This window comes from Nicotiana attenuata, unplaced genomic scaffold (genome assembly GCF_001879085.1).
Source record: "Nicotiana attenuata strain UT unplaced genomic scaffold, NIATTr2, whole genome shotgun sequence".
Taxonomy (NCBI): Eukaryota; Viridiplantae; Streptophyta; class Magnoliopsida; order Solanales; family Solanaceae; genus Nicotiana; species Nicotiana attenuata.
Window position 1 is genome coordinate 24,120 of NW_017674068.1, and position 16,340 is coordinate 40,459.

At 37.3% G+C, this 16,340-nt stretch overlaps 1 pseudogene; it reads left to right on the top strand.

Moving 5' to 3' along the window:
* The first annotated feature begins 11,544 nt into the window (after positions 1-11,544).
* Positions 11,545-11,950, top strand: LOC109217924 (annotated as a pseudogene).
* Positions 11,951-16,340: the final 4,390 nt, after the last annotated feature.

The window sequence follows — 16,340 nt, forward strand, 5'->3', positions numbered from 1 at the left end:
ACCACCAGCGTCAACCAAAATCCAAGAAAAAGGGGAAAACCACTGAAAAATAATATCGAGCGAAATATGAAAATAAAGATCCTTCAATTGGCACATTAAGTCGTCCAAGTAAAATATGAATTTCTTGTCAGTTATGAACCCCAAGAATGGCCAAAATTACCAGAAAAATTCACTCCAAGTTGGGAAGATAGTGAAACCATCCCAAAACCCAAACCACCATCAGCCCGTAACCTAGAATCCAAAAAGCCACCTGAACCTAAAACTCCATCAACTCAAAAGTCCACACACCCACAAATATTCATGTTGAGCCCTTCAAGTTCTAGCCATTCCCAAGATTTTCCTCCACTTCAACCTTTTGAAAAAAAGGGTATCAGCCATGCTCCAAAAATCCCCAAGAAAAACATAGTACTACCTTCTGGAGAAAAACCCCCCAACGAGTGACATTGAAGCAACAGTGAACTGGCAATCAGAAAATTCCATCTACCAAAACAAAGTGCTCAACAATATTGGCAACACCATAAAAAACGTGGCGCATGCACAAAATAAATTAATGAGCAAAGTGGAAACAATTGAGAAAAAGGTGGAGCAGACATCGTCTCAACATGCGGGACTAATCAAAGCCTTAGAGCTAAGATTGGCAAATTTACAATATGAGATTTGTCCGCCAGGAACTTCACTTTTCCAGTTCATCCAACAACAACAAAAGGAGACGACTTCAATCAAGGAAAAAATCCAACTTTTGATAAATGACCGCTTTGAGTCACAAAAAACCCCACTCTTCCCTTCAAAATCTGCCTTCTATCCCATGTCAACACAAGCATACTCCCCACAAAAATTGGACAACACTTTTCCTACCTTTCCTACTACCTCACAGAATCCTATCTCTTTCACTCAACCCTTAAAAGAAGAACCCGAATTCAATATTGCAAAAATGGTCTGGGAAAGGAAAGATGTTCTTTAAGCCAAGAAACAAACCAAGAAAAGGCGAGACCAAGGAGAAAGTTCGAAAGGGTCCAACCCTGAAAGTCTGATGATTTCTGATCACAAGACTCCCGACCTATATGTCTCCCAACCAAGATATATGTCAGAAGGAGATACCACATGGTCAGAATCTCTGAATTCATCACACGATAATACAATGGAAGATAGCTCTCAATCAAGCAATGATTCCACAGCAAACTCTTCCGAAGAAGACGATCCCCTAATATTTGTGAGCCAACCAAGAGACCCAGAAATATCTGAAGTAGATGAGGAACAAGAAGGCATGACGGATGAACCAATCCCAGAAAGGAGATATGAGCCCATGGCGTCAAAACCAGTTAGAACTGGTTTCCACACTTTCACCTTAGATGATATCAAGGTTTCCAAATGGCCTCAAAGGATCCAAGACTTCTATACTTAGATGGTGACCAAAAATCTGGTGGAACGAGAAAAGTATATCATCATGTCAGAACTAACTTCACGGTTCTCAGGAATTCTCAGAGATTGGTGGAACTCACTTGGGATTCAAGACAAAAATACTTTCCTACATCCCAGGATTCTGCCTTCAATATCAGGCTCCTACATGAAGTTTTCTGCGGAGATACTGGTCAAAGACAGGAGAAAATGCGAAGACAACTCTTTGAGATGAAGTGTGTGTCATTCGACAGAAATGACATTGACAGGCATTTCAAAAAAATGGCAAAAATATACTTTGAAATCGGCGGAGACATCAACTTGAAGCAAGCCTTTGTCTCTACCCTTCCAAAGCTATTAGCAAGCCGAACAATGACCATTATTGAAAAAAATCAAGATCCAAAAGACGCACAAAATATTTCAGACATAGAAGGCCAGGAAATTTTCACAAGAAAAACATATGCTTTATTTGCCACAAGATTGGACATTTTGCAAAAAACTGTCCCCAATCAAGAAGATCTGTCAAACTCCTTGAAGAGATTGAAGATTACACTGGCATACATCTCGGAAAAGAGATGGACCTTGAATCCATATTCTCTGTGGATGATGAACCCAGTGAAGAAACTTTATTCTCTCTTGATATCTATGAAGATCAAGGCAATGATCACTACCAAATTTCAGAATCAGTGATCGAAGCCCGAGAAGAGATCAATGCTCTCGTAGTCGTTCCTCAAGTAGAACTCAAAGTTTATTCATCCAAATGGAATAAACCAACTCGAGTTATTGCTTTCATCGACACTGGAGCTGCTTCCTCACTCATAAATCCTGTTGTCCTCCCTGAAGATCAATGGGTGCCACATTTTAAGGATTTCAACACTGTATCAAATGGAATCTTGACCACAACTGTCATTACAAAGCACCCGGTCACAATTGAGTTCTTTCCAGGATTGAAGTACAGAACCAAGCTGATAGGGTCTGATGTACCAAGAAAAGATCTTATTGTTAGAATCGACATTTACAGACAACTTAGAGATCAACTCCAGATCAAGGCTAACGGGATAGATTTTCAAAAGCAGTTCAAACCTTATTCTGAGATTCCAAGGCTATTCCAAATCACCAACGATGAACAAATCAAAGAGATCGAGCAAAATCTCATTGAACATTCATGTGCTGAATCCCACAAGGATTTCATGGGGAAAGGAAAAAGCCCGTTATGAAAAAACGAAGAGTTTTTTATCAAGCTCCCTTTCAAGAAGAATGAAAACATCAATCCAACAAAAGCCAGTCATTCAGGCATGAATCCAGATCATCTTCAGCTTGCAAAGAAAGAATGCGAAGAACTTTTGAAATTTGATCTAATAGAGCCATCAGATTCACAATAGGCATGCGAAGCATTTTATGTCAACAAAAGAGCTGAGCAGATAAGAGGAAAACTCAGGTTAGTCATCAACTACCAGCCACTTAACCATTTCCGCCAAGATGATAAGTTCCCTATCCCAAATAAACTCTCTCTTTTCTCCCACTTAGCCAAGGCCAAATATTTTTCCAAGTTTGATTTAAAATCTGGATTTTGGCAGTTGGGAATCCACCCTGAAGAAAGACCCAAAACCGGATTTTGCATCCCCGATCATCACTTCCAATGGAAAGTCATGCCCTTCGGGCTGAAAACTGCACCCTCCTTGTTCCAAAAAGCCATGATAAAAATATTCCAACCCATCCTCCATACCTCTTTAGTTTACATTGATGACATCCTGTTATTTAATGATACATTGGAGGAACATGTCAACTTGCTTCATCAGTTTGAGGCATTGATAACACATTACAGGATCATGCTTTCAGCAAAAAAGATGGTTCTTGCCCAAAAGGAGATTGATTTTCTTGGAATGGATTTTTTCCAAGGTGCATACAGTCCAGGACCACATATATGTCAAGAACTACTCAAATTTCCAGATACCAGCCTCACAACAAAACAGCTCCAACAGTTCTTAGGTATAGTAAATTATGTGAGAGATTTCATCCCAAATATCTCTACATATATTTCTCCACTCATGGAGATGCTCAAGAAAAATGCTCCATTATGGGGAAAGAAGCAAGATGAAGCAGTCAGGGAAATAAAGGAGATTTCTAAAAATGTCAAGTCCCTCCATATCCCTTCAGACCGTAAGAAGATACTGCAAAATGATGCCAGCAATGAATACTGGAGTGTCGTCCTATCTGAACAAAAAGATGGCCAGAGAAAAATATGCGGATATCCCAGCGGAAAATTCAAAGAAGCCGGACAACATTACCACTCCACCTTCAAGGAAATCCTTGCGGTAAAGAATGGAATCAAGAAATTTAATTTTTTTCCTGATTCACACAGAGTTTCTGATAGAAATAAATATGAAGGCCTTCCCAAAGATGATTCAGATAAATGCAAAAATTATTCCCAATCCTCAGATTCTCAGGTGGGCCCAATGGTTCTCTCCATACAAGTTTCAAGTCAGACACCTAAAAGAAAAGGATAACATTCTCGTAGATTTTCTGTCTCGACCGGAAGAATTCTCAAAATGATTATCCCCAGCAAAACTGAAGTCAAAGAAAAAGCTAATCAGCCACATCTTCATGCTTTCAAATATATCAGGAACAAGTTCATGAAGCCAACAGATCAGCCGCCGGAGTTGTTCAACCTCATGGATCCATTTGATCCGTCTATTATTATGGAAAGAAGAACTTATTATGAGCTCCAGGTTTTCCGGCAACATGGAGGATCCATTCTCAAGCCATATGGGGTCAATCCAGAATATCCGTTCTGCCATATATTCATAGCTCAAGCCAAGGATTTTCCACAAGAATTATTATGATTTTTCTGGTACCTATGTCATCAATATTATATTTTCATGGAATTCAAATGGAACGTCTTCAAGGATTTTGATAGCATTGCACCAGCTCTTAAAATATTTTTTCTATGGTTCAAACCCAGAAGATATTGGATAAAATGTTTCAACGATTCCTACACAGCAAAGGTATTCATGTTCTATAGGCCAGTGAAGATTATTAATGGAAAAGTCCACGCGCAAGCAGAGGCATTATTCTTGTGGAAATTTCCCGTGTCCATTTTATCCACGGAAGAGGAATATAGCGAGGCACAACGAATCCTTTTCCAGCAAAACAAGTGCATCCCGAGGTAGATATGGCCAAAAGATTGGGCAAGCTGGAATTATACCAGCAATCATCCTCACTGGGAAAGAGTCCGGGAAGCAGCAAAAGAATATCAAACCCCATACGAAGTCATTAGAGAAAAAATTACTCACGATATTTCCAGATTAAGGTTGCGGATTACATCTCTCAATCCAAAAGAAAAAGAGCATAGCGAAGAAGGATCGTCAAGTTCCAGGCGTTACCATACAAGGTCCTTGAAAAGATGCATAGAGGACAACCCTAGAATCAATTAAGGATAATTATCTAAATCCCTGCTAATCCCACCATAATCCTATATTACCTACCAAGAAAATCCTCAAAAATCATCTGCCCATGCCAAGACAAATTTTCACATCCTTCCATACTCTCCGGTCTCCACTTCCACTTGTTTTCACATGCTTCCACATGCTTCGTCACATGCAACACCCTACTTTCACATGCCATCACATGATCCCTCATCTTTTCACATGCTACACAATGTATATTTCACCTCCTTCACATGTTTTCAGGAGCTTTTTAGTTGTTTTGCCTAAAGTCCTTCAAATGCCAAGAGGGACCCACTTGTAGATAAGTTTGCCATGTAAGATAGGTTTATTTTATAATGTATGTTTGTCTTGTAATAGCCTCCTAGTCCTATATAAAAGAGGCCTTGTAGTAGTTGTAAGATCATCTTGAAACCTTTATAAAACTTCTTGTGATATACTACATATGAGTGCTTTCTAATTTCCCTCTTGTTCTTTCTTTCGAATGGATGGAAAGGCCAGTCCGTGTATGAAAATAGAGTAAGAATACTCTAAGAAAGATAGATTATTGTAGTACGAACGTTTTCTGAGTTATAAACAGCTAACGTTGGTTATAGTACAAAAATTTTCTGAGTTAGGTAGCTTGGCAAACCATCCCTTATGGGTTGTTGAAGCCAGCCCCTTTGTAGGAAAACTTTTGTCACCACCCAAACCGATGGGCCGTGATGGGCACCCGGTACCTTACTCAACCGAGTACCAACGTAACGTATCTTTCTTATTATATCTTCCTATACACGTGACATACGGGCCTAATAAGCCAACATGATCCTTTATAAACTCAAAAGATAGGCCGACAAGGCCGTACAATCTTTCACGTACAAGACATATGTCTACAAGCCTCTAAGAGTACATAAATGTCATAAAGGTCGGGACAGAGTCACGCCATGCCAAACAATGCACGTCTAAATCATACTAACCAAACATGCAACTCCGAAGCAAATGAAGTGCACCAATATCTTCCGCTGAGCTGATAGCCTACTTGGAGGGCTCTCGACCGTCTATCTGGACCTGCGGGCATGAAACGCAGCGTCCCCAGGCAAAAGGGACGTCAGTACGAATAATGTACTGAGTATGTAAGGCACATAAATAAGTACATAACAGACATGGAAGAAATATAGAGTAATTGACTCAACCTGTATGTTTGGATAACTCTATAAATTATAAATTACTTTTAGCGTCATGCATATGCGTATGAATGTCATGTCGTGCATAGGTACTTGTTTTATAACATCATCAGCCTCTGAGGGCATCCCATCATATCATATCGGCCACTGTGGGCAAAATCATCATCGTATACCAGCTGATCAGGTGGTGGTGCGTATATAACGCCATAACCTTTTCCATATCCCATATACATATATATACATACATATATACGCGTATATAACGCCGTTTAAATACATCCATATATACGCGTATATAACGCCATTTGAATACATACATATATACGTGTATATAACGCCGTTTGAATCATATTTCAGCCACTGTGAGCAACATCATCATCATATACCAGCTGATCAGGTGGTGGTGCGTATATAACGCCGTAACCTTTTCCCATATTCCATATACATATATTTACATATATACGCGTATATAACGCCATTTGGTCATGGGTCAATGCACATGTATAAATGAGTGAAATGCATGAAAAATACATACTAATCTCGATATTCCTTCCGGATAAACTTTCCCAACTGCGTATTATTCTAAGACCCATGAATAGAAGATAATAATAATTCTCACGGGGAATCAAGAATATAGGCACCACTACTATTTCTATGAATAGAGTAATTTATAGAAACTGTGTATTTGCTCGTTTCTTTGGTATAATCTGGACCATGCCAAAAGAAAGAAGGGAGGGCTTTAACATACCTGTTCCCGGAATTATTTGAACGAATCTGCTTCTGCGAAATATGGACGAAATTCTGCTTCTGGTTCTTAAAATTTTGGAAGGAAACTAGTGCTCCTTTGAAATTTTTGAGAGGGAACGTTTCTGGTCTTGCAATTTGGAAAGAACTTATTCCAACTTAAAACCAATGTTTCTTTTGGTTGGAAACTTTAAAAAGGAACGTATTTCTGATTCTGCTTTCTAACGTTTTTGGGTTTCAAGGTCAGAATGAGATGTAGTTGGATTGAAATCTCATTTTGGTTCCACCGTTCTTGGTTTCTTCTTTTGATTTAAAAAAATGCCAAATCCATTTTGATGCTCAAGGAAGACACTAGTCTTACAAACTAAATAGTAATAACACTTGGTCTCACATTAAATCTGTTGTACGGAAATAGTTGAGATAAGACTTTACAAGTCTCTATTTAAGACTTATCTTAAGTCATGGTGGCTTTGGCCACATGGCATAATGAGTCCTTACCTTGCCACATGGCATGATGACTAATGAGTCATTTTTGTCATGGTGGCTTTTTGCCACATTTTAGATGGGTATATTTTATAAATTTTTATACACTTATTAGTTAACTGGGTAATGTCCTGTTACCCGGTAATTAATCAATTACCCGCATAATTGAGAATTATTCTCACTTACTTGAAATATTACTCACTTTTCACATACCTTATACACCTTACTATTATTGTCATGTGGTACCTTGTATAGTGCTAGTCATAAATACCGAGTATTTTAGCTCGAGCCGTATTTTATCCTAAAATACCAAATTTCAACGAAATTCATTTTCTTCGACTTGCTTCCCCTCTCACCTTCACGAAGTTATTCATCACTTACAATCCTTATAATCTCCAAATAATCTTTTCCTTAGACTGATGTCAATTACCTTACAACAAATTCAACGCACAATACTACAGGGTGCAACATCGCCGCAACTTAACACTGCGAAGCGTAACATCACTGTATGTAATATCGCAGGGCATAACATCGTCGTAATATAATACTGGGGGACATAATATTGACGTAATATTGCGTGGCGTAACAACTTTTGCGACTATAAGAAAATTAACTATTTGTGTAGCTTGGCAAGCCGTCCCTTATGGGTTGTTGAAACCAGCCCCTTTGTAGAAAAACTTTCGTATCTATAATTTAGTTTGCTTTCTTGGAGTCTCTTGTTCTGTTTCTTATACTGATGTTCGAAGATAACAGGCAGTATCTATTCGGAAATTATTTTTTCAATTTTTTGTTTAGACCGTTCGGGAAGAATACTGTTATGACCGTGAATTTTAATGAAAATATCGCACAAAAATTATCAAAAATAAAAAACGAAAAAAAGAAAATAAATTTGGTCCAAAGAAATGAAAGAATATATTAATTACTCATTTGGCCATATCTAAATCTAAAGCCAAAGCCGTGCGGCACAAGCTTGCCCTCTTCTCAACTTTTTAAAAGTTAAAAGAAGTACTTCTATAATTAAGCATAATATTTTTCCTCTTCTTATCCAATTTAAAAGCTTATTTCCCTCCATCAATTTTTCCTCCATTTCATATTCATACCTCAACTACAATCCAATATTTTGTATATCATTCGGATGTATGATACATGTTGTGTCTACGTGACACTATGTCTAGTGATACATTTTGGACATACAAATGGCATATACCCGATAAAATACATATAATTTATTTATACATTTGGATCTTAGAAAATAATATTATTCTTCTTTATCTTCGAGTTTTAATATGAAATTTCGACCAAAACCAACTCCAATTTTCATCAACTCCTTAAAAAATAAGATATAAACTCCAACTGATATTCTTCGTGGTTCGCAACAACAACACCCAATCCAAAGTACAAATAACAATTTCTAATAACCCAAATTTCAAATTTAAAGCTTCAAAGCTTTCAATACTGCCAATAAAGTTTTTAATGGAGTTTACATCTTTATTATCATTTTAGAGCCATTTATAAGAAATGAAAAAATTGTAATTACTTAACGAATAAAAATTTCTCTGAATTTACTATAAAAGTTCGATTATACATATCATGTGCATATGTAGCCAACCGTTTCGGTCTTGCTTCAAATTTAAAGGCTTAGGATCGGAACTTTTTTGTGCTCAAGTATGTTTTTGAGTACTAAAAATTCATCACAAGTAATATATATTCTTGGCTCGGGTGTGCTTGGTAAGAAAGAGAGAAAGGGAGAGAGAAAAAAAAGATTGGAGCTTAATATATTACTTTGAGTGTAATTGGTAAATATAATTATGTCAAGTAATTAAATGAGGACATAACTAATAAGGTAATTAAGTTTTTCATTTTACATGTATGGTAAAAAATTCCTTAATTTTAACGGGATACAACTCATTTAAAGAGGAAGCAGATACCCAATCAGCTCTCAGTCCAAAACACTATGGTGTTCATAAAAATCCGAAAGATCGAACCAAATCGATCAAAAAAGAACCGATACTTTTTGGTTTGGCTTGGGTTTGGTTTTGAATTTTAAAAACCGATCAAATTTGGTTTGGTTTTGGTTTTAATAAAAATATCGAACCAAACCGACTATAGGAGTAGCTATTTCAAATTTATCATTACACCTATATATATGTATATTTTTATACAAAGTTTCAAAAATTTAATGGTAAATATTAATAGTTTGCACTTTTAGTATAGTTCTTTACCTTTACATTCTAGTTTGATTGGTGTTTTCTTTTGTTAAGTGTAAGAGTCCATTTCGTGTTAAAAATACTATATTTTTACTTGGGTCCTTAAATTATTCATCACTATTTAATTCAATTATCATCAATATATCTTGGTAAATAATAGATTTCTCAAAGGGCAATTGATTTGATAGTGTTACGTTGAAAAAGTGGTCGCCGGAATATGTGTTTGGTAGTGTATATCTTATATTTAAGAAAAAACCGACAAATAACCGAAAAAACGACAATACCCGACATAAACCAAATCGAGAAAAAAACGACATGCTTGGTTTGGTTTGGTTCTAATATTTGAAAAACCGACTTACTTGATTTTGTTTCTTTTTAAGGGAAAAACTGATCCAAACCAAACTATGAACACCCCTACAAAACACATGAGCTAAATTAGCCTGTTTTCGTGAAAAAAGGAGAAAAAGAAAAATAATTATAAAAAAAAATAACACTTTTTGGGTGATCTTTAACTTTTAACCCCGCTTGTCCCATGGACAGAATTTTAAGTAAAAATTTAAAAGCGTTGCCCGTGGAGTAAGCGAGGGGCAACACTTGTTAAACTTGAAGTTTTGCCCATGAGATAAGAGGAGATAAATATTCAAGACCATCCACTTTGAAGGCCATTCGTGTATCACCCGAAAGTAAGGTTGGATTAATTTACTCAAATATCATCTTTTTAGGTTACTGTTTAAATTTTGCCTCCCCTTTTAAAAAGTTGTGTAAATATAAGTTTATCTTTTTTGAGCAATGTGATATTTCTTTTATATTAAAATAAAAAAAGCTTTTTTAGTTTCCTTGCAGTCAGTTACAGCGGGTTCGATTCCCGTAAGGGATAGGTACTCATTCCCGGCCGCTTTCAGTTAGTGTTCATTGCTGAGTGATCGCTCGCTATCTGGCTGGAAAAGATGGTCCGGAAGCTTCCTCTCTCCCAGGCGAGTCAGAAGCCCTTATAGCAAGTGCTGGGTCTAGTGTTTGCTACTATAATTTTCAGTTTGCTCACAAAATATTAAATTGCGATCTAATGTTTGCAATAATTTATAAGAAAATTTGATATTTTTGGTAATTAATTAATTTTATTACCAAAACTGGTTAGTACATCCCAAAGATAGAAGAAAATATTTAGATTTTTATTTAACCTTTTCTTATAAAAAATTTTATTTGCCAAAAAAAATCTTTAGACCGTAGTCTAAAAGGTCATTACTCATTAGCACCATATATTAAAAAATGTATTGGTAGCAATGATACAATAAGCTTCTGAAAAAGTTCTTTGTACTTTTTCAATTCAAAATGAGTTCATTATTCAAACGATCACTCAACTATCTAAATTATCTACTAAAGTCACTTTTCTTTCGTTTGTAACAATAAAGTTACTTAACTATGCATATAGCACTCAGAAAGTCACTCAACTAGATTTTTCAAATTTTGGATTGCCGAATATTTATTTTACCCTCTAAATTATAAATATTTATCTTCTTTTTAATTTTTTTTAAACTTTTTAATATTATGATTTTTCCCTTTTTCATTTATAATTTTATATTATGGACTTACCTATAGAATAAATAAATTTTATTTATATTTAATAAATAAATTTTATTTATTTTGAAATATATATTCCATACACGTAATATAAAATAATTATTTAAATAAAGGTATTTTTATAATATACATTATATATTCTTGAAAATTATGCTTAATTATATTATTATTCCGTCATTATATGAGCTGAAAACTAATTTTCTTTCTATTTTTATTTTATAAATAAAATATGTTTATTCTATAGGTAAGTCCACAATGTAGATTCAAAAGAGAAAAAAATTATAATATTTAAAAGTTAAAAAAATTGATAATTTAGAGGATAAAATAAGTATTTGATAATCAAAAATTTGAAAAATCTAGTTAAGTGATATTCTGAGTGCTATAATCATAGTTAAGTGACTTTGTTGTTACAAACGAAAGAAAAGTGACTTTAGAAGATAATTTGAGATAGTTAAGTAACCATTAGAGTAATTGACTCATTCAAAATTGGGAACATATTTGCCATACCAAGAGCCGATGAAGAACCCGAGTTGAAAACGACCCGAATCCGAGATCCAGTGATCTCAGCAGATATGGCGTCTAATGATCCGATTCTCAAAGGCGATCGTATCGCTCGGATTTCTTCTTCTATCCGGGTCATCCCTGACTTCCATAAACCCGGGATTATGTTTCAGGATATAACAACATTGCTACTTGATACTAAGGCGTTCAAGGACACGATTGATTTGTTTGTTGAGAGATACAAAGACAAAACATCAGTGTCGTTGCAGGAATGGAAGCAAGAGGTTTTATATTTGGTCCACCCATTGCATTGGCTATTGGGGCAAAATTTGTCCCCATGAGAAACCCAAGAAGTTGCCTGGGGAGGTTATTTCAAAAGAATATTCTTTGGAGTATGGAACAGACAAGATTGAGACATATATACAGTCAAAATTGAGGTTGCCCTTTTTGTGCAACTGATCGAGGCTGGGGCATGATAAGTCAATGTCACGATCCGGATTTTCCACCCTCGGGAGTCGTGATGGCGCCTACTAGTGAAAGCTAGGCAAGCCAACTATTCCGATTAATTTACTCTTTTCATTTTTAATCTCTTAATAATTTCAAGTTAACATATGATAAACAGCGGAAAAAAATGCGAAAGAATGAAATTTAACGATTAAGCTAATACCAATACGAATCCGTAAACATAAACCACCCAGAAATGGTGTCACAATCTCACGGACCCTCTTAGAAAAACTACAAATAGGGTCTGAACAAGAAAGTGCATGTCTGTCTCCGAAATAGAAAAGAACAGAAATAAACTAGATAGGAAGGGGACACCAAGGCCCGCGGATGCCTGCAGGACTACCTCGGGTCTCCGATAGATTGAAGGCAGCAACCCTTAGCTAAGGTCCGTATGCTCCAGTACCGGGATCTGCACAAAAGAGTGTAGAGTGTAGTATCAGCATAACCGACCCCATTTGCTGGTAAGTGTCGAGCCTAACCTCGGGGAAGTAGTGACGAGGCTAGGACCCAACAAATAAATAACCTGCGGTTACACAGTATCTAGCAGAATAACAGTAATAGAAGTAATTAACAGTAACGGGGGAGGGGTAACATGTTATGGGGGAAATACCAACATAAAGAATCACAGTAATAGTGGGATAAGACAATTAAGGTATTTGAACCGAAAACAGCAAGGAATCATAACAAACAGGCAATAAATGCATGGCATCACCCTTCGTGCTTTTACTCTCAATCCTCACCAATGCAATCAAGTAATGAAAATGTGCACGGCATCACCCTTCGTGCTTTATCTCTCTTCCTCACCATATAAATATTAGAAATGTGCACGGCATCACCCTTCGTGCTTTATCATTATTCCTCACCATATGCATCAATATCTATGTAAATGTACACAACATCACCCTTCGTGCTTTATCATTCTTTCCTCACCATATGCATAAGTATGAATGTGCACGGCATCACCCTTCGTGCGTTATCACTCTTTCCTCACCCAAACAATAGCAACAACAATATCCCAGCAAGGGAATCAAAAATAAGCATAAATACATCCCGGCAAGGGATTCAACAATAAGTATAGATACATCCCGGCAAGGGAATCAACAATAAGAATCAAATACGTCCCGGCAAGGAATCACCTATAACCAAACTTGTACCAATAATCAACTTCACAATTGAACCTCACCTAGAGCCAATGCTCAACAATAACCAAATACCAAGGAGGTAATCATAAATCTTTTCTCAACATGGATAATCAACAATTTAGACATTCGTAGTACTTATTAAGAAACACAACGATCACAATTTGAGACTCACGGGCATGCTTGACACCAACGTATAGATACTCGTCACTACACCTATACGTCGTACACTACATTAACACATAGCAAATAAAGCACAATACCTATTCCCTCAAGCTAAGGTTAGATCAAATACTTACCTCGAACTTCCATGGCCAACTCAAGCCTCAAACACCGATTTTCCTTTAGAATTCTCCTCCAATTCAGTTGTATCTAGTCAATATTTAACTTATCAACATCAATATATGCTAAAGAATTCATACCCAATGCTTAATTATAGGTTTTCTATCATTTTTTCCAAAAAGTCAAAATTTGACCCCGGGCCCGCTTGGTCAAAACTCGAGGTTTAGACCAAAATCCGATCACCCATTCACCCACGAGCCCAAATATGTAATTAGTTTCGAAATCTGACCCCAAAACGAGGTCTAAATTCCAATTATTCAAAAAGCCCTAACTCTACCCAAAATCCCTAATTCTACCATGGAAGAACAATATTTAGGCCTAGAAATCTAATGAGTGTTGATGGAAAATGAAGGAGATGGGTTTAGGAACACATACCTATGATTTGGTGTTGATTTTGCTCTTCAAAAATCGCCTAGGTTCTGATTTTTGGGGAAGGAGATGTGAAAATAGGGCTTATTCCCGTTTCTGCTACTATTTAAAATCGCTGGAAAGATGTTCTTCGCGTTCGCGAAGCATTGGCTAGAAGAGCCTTCGCGTTCGCGAGGTACTATACGCGTTCGCGAAGGTTCCCCCCCCCCCCCCCGACCTTCGCGTTCGCGTAGAGAATTTTTCCTTCCCCCAGTTCCCTGCCAAAAGGCCTTCGCGTTCGCGATAGCAGGTCTGCGTTCGCGAAGGGTAACACCCCCAAGGATTCGCGTTCGCGACCTATATCTCGGGTTTGCGTAGAAGGAAGTTTCCTTCAGTTCCACTTTGCTCTTCGCGTTCGCAAGAGTTCCTTCGCGAACGCGAAGAAGGAATTATCGGTGCACCTGCAACAGCTATGACAGCAGAATTTCTAAGTGTAAAAACATCCTGTGGCCTATCCAAAACTCACCCGAGCCCTCGGGGATCCAAACCAAACATGCACACTAACCTAAAAATATTATACGGACTTACTCGCGCGATCAAATCGCCAAAATAACACCTAGAACTTCACGTTGAGCATCAAAATCAAAGAAAAATCTCAAGAACTCTTAAGTTTCAAATTTCACAACCGAGGGTCCGATTCACGTCATATGAAGTCCGTTTCTTACCAAATTTTACGGGCACAACTTAAATACCATATAAGACCTGTACCGGGCTACAGAACTAAAATACGGGCCCGATACCATCAAATTCAAACACATTGAAATTTCCAAAAACTCTTCTAATTTCAGTTAAATAATTTTCTTCAAAAATTCATTTCTCGGGCTTGGGACCTTGGAATTTAATTTCAGGCATACGCTCAAGTCCCATATTTTTATACGGACCCTGCTGGACCGTCAAATCACGGGTCCGGGTCCGTTTACCAAAAATGTTGACCGAAGTCAACTTAAATTCAATTTTAAAGGCAAAATTAGCATTTTTATCAAATTTTCACATAAAAGCATTCAGGATATACGCCCGGACCGTACACGTAAATCGAGGCAAGATAAAAGGAGGTTTTTAAGGCCTCGGAACATAGAATTGACTTGTAAATCAAGTGATGATCTTTTGGGTCAGCACAGTCAAGGATCGGCTTCTATTTATATCAGACTATGGTGCAGAGTTAGGTTGTCAAGGTCGAGACCTTGAGACCGATTAATATCGAGACCGACCAAGACCGAGACCGACCAAGATCGAGATCGACCAAGATCGAAACTGAAAAAGATGGAGATCGAGGGAAGCTTACCGGGTTGAATAACGAAAAGATGAAATATCCGCAATCGGGCGAGGATCACAGCGCAAATCATGGCACGAATCAAGAGGGACCCGATTAATTAGCCAATCATGGGATTTCTTACTGTATTTAGAATTGTACCAAGAGTAGGACTCTCATACTATATAAAAGAGCATCATATTCACGTTACATAAATCAATATATTCTCTCTTTCTTAAGCTCTCAATGTTTCTGTTACTTCTTCATACTTTCCGGCAAAATACTCATTTGATTCGAGGGCAACCTAGCTCAAGGATCAAAGCTTTACATTTCATTTTGTTTGATTTATTTATATTTGCAGTTAATTTTAGTATCAATTTACGTTTTCTCTCAGTTTGTGCTAAGAAAATCATGTGTCCTTAAAAACCACAGTATAAATTCAGCTGTTATCCGTTTTTAGGGTAAACAGTTTGCCCCCCACCATGGGGCTAAGGATAATAGTGATTGCCTGGTACAAATTTTTGTAACACACATTATTTTACAATTGTTCTTTGAAGTGTCTTTAATTACACGATTAAAAGATGTCAAATTCTCAGTCAGCACCCCAAACACATTGACAATGATCTCAGCCACCATGGCGAGAATGAGAACATTGCACCAGGAATCATTGATCCCTCTGCTGGCCTCGATGGAGTTCCGGCTATAGATCCAATCGACGTCAGCTCGCATGTGGCCATCACTGGAAATTTGGCTGTCGATCCCAAAAGCAGCGTTCGTAGGGGGTACTCGATCAATTACTCAGAATGCACATGGCGGGATCAGCCTGCGGGTGACCAAATCCCGGGGGCACCTCCGATATTGAAAGGTCCAGATTCCAAAAAGTTTGTACAAAAACCTTTCCCCAAAGTGCAGCTCCGAAGCCTATCCCCAAGAACGTATGCCGGAGATTCCTAAATATAATGGGACGACTGATCCAAGCGAACACGTCACCTCCTACACGTGTGCTATCAAAGGAAATGACTTAGAAGATGACGAGATCGAATCTGTCTTGTGGAAAAAATTTGGGGAGACTCTATCGAAGGGTGCTATGATATGGTATCATAATTTACCGCCTAATTCTATTGACTCGTTTGCTATGCTTGCAAATTCTTTTGTAAATGCACACGCCGGAGCCATTAATGTTG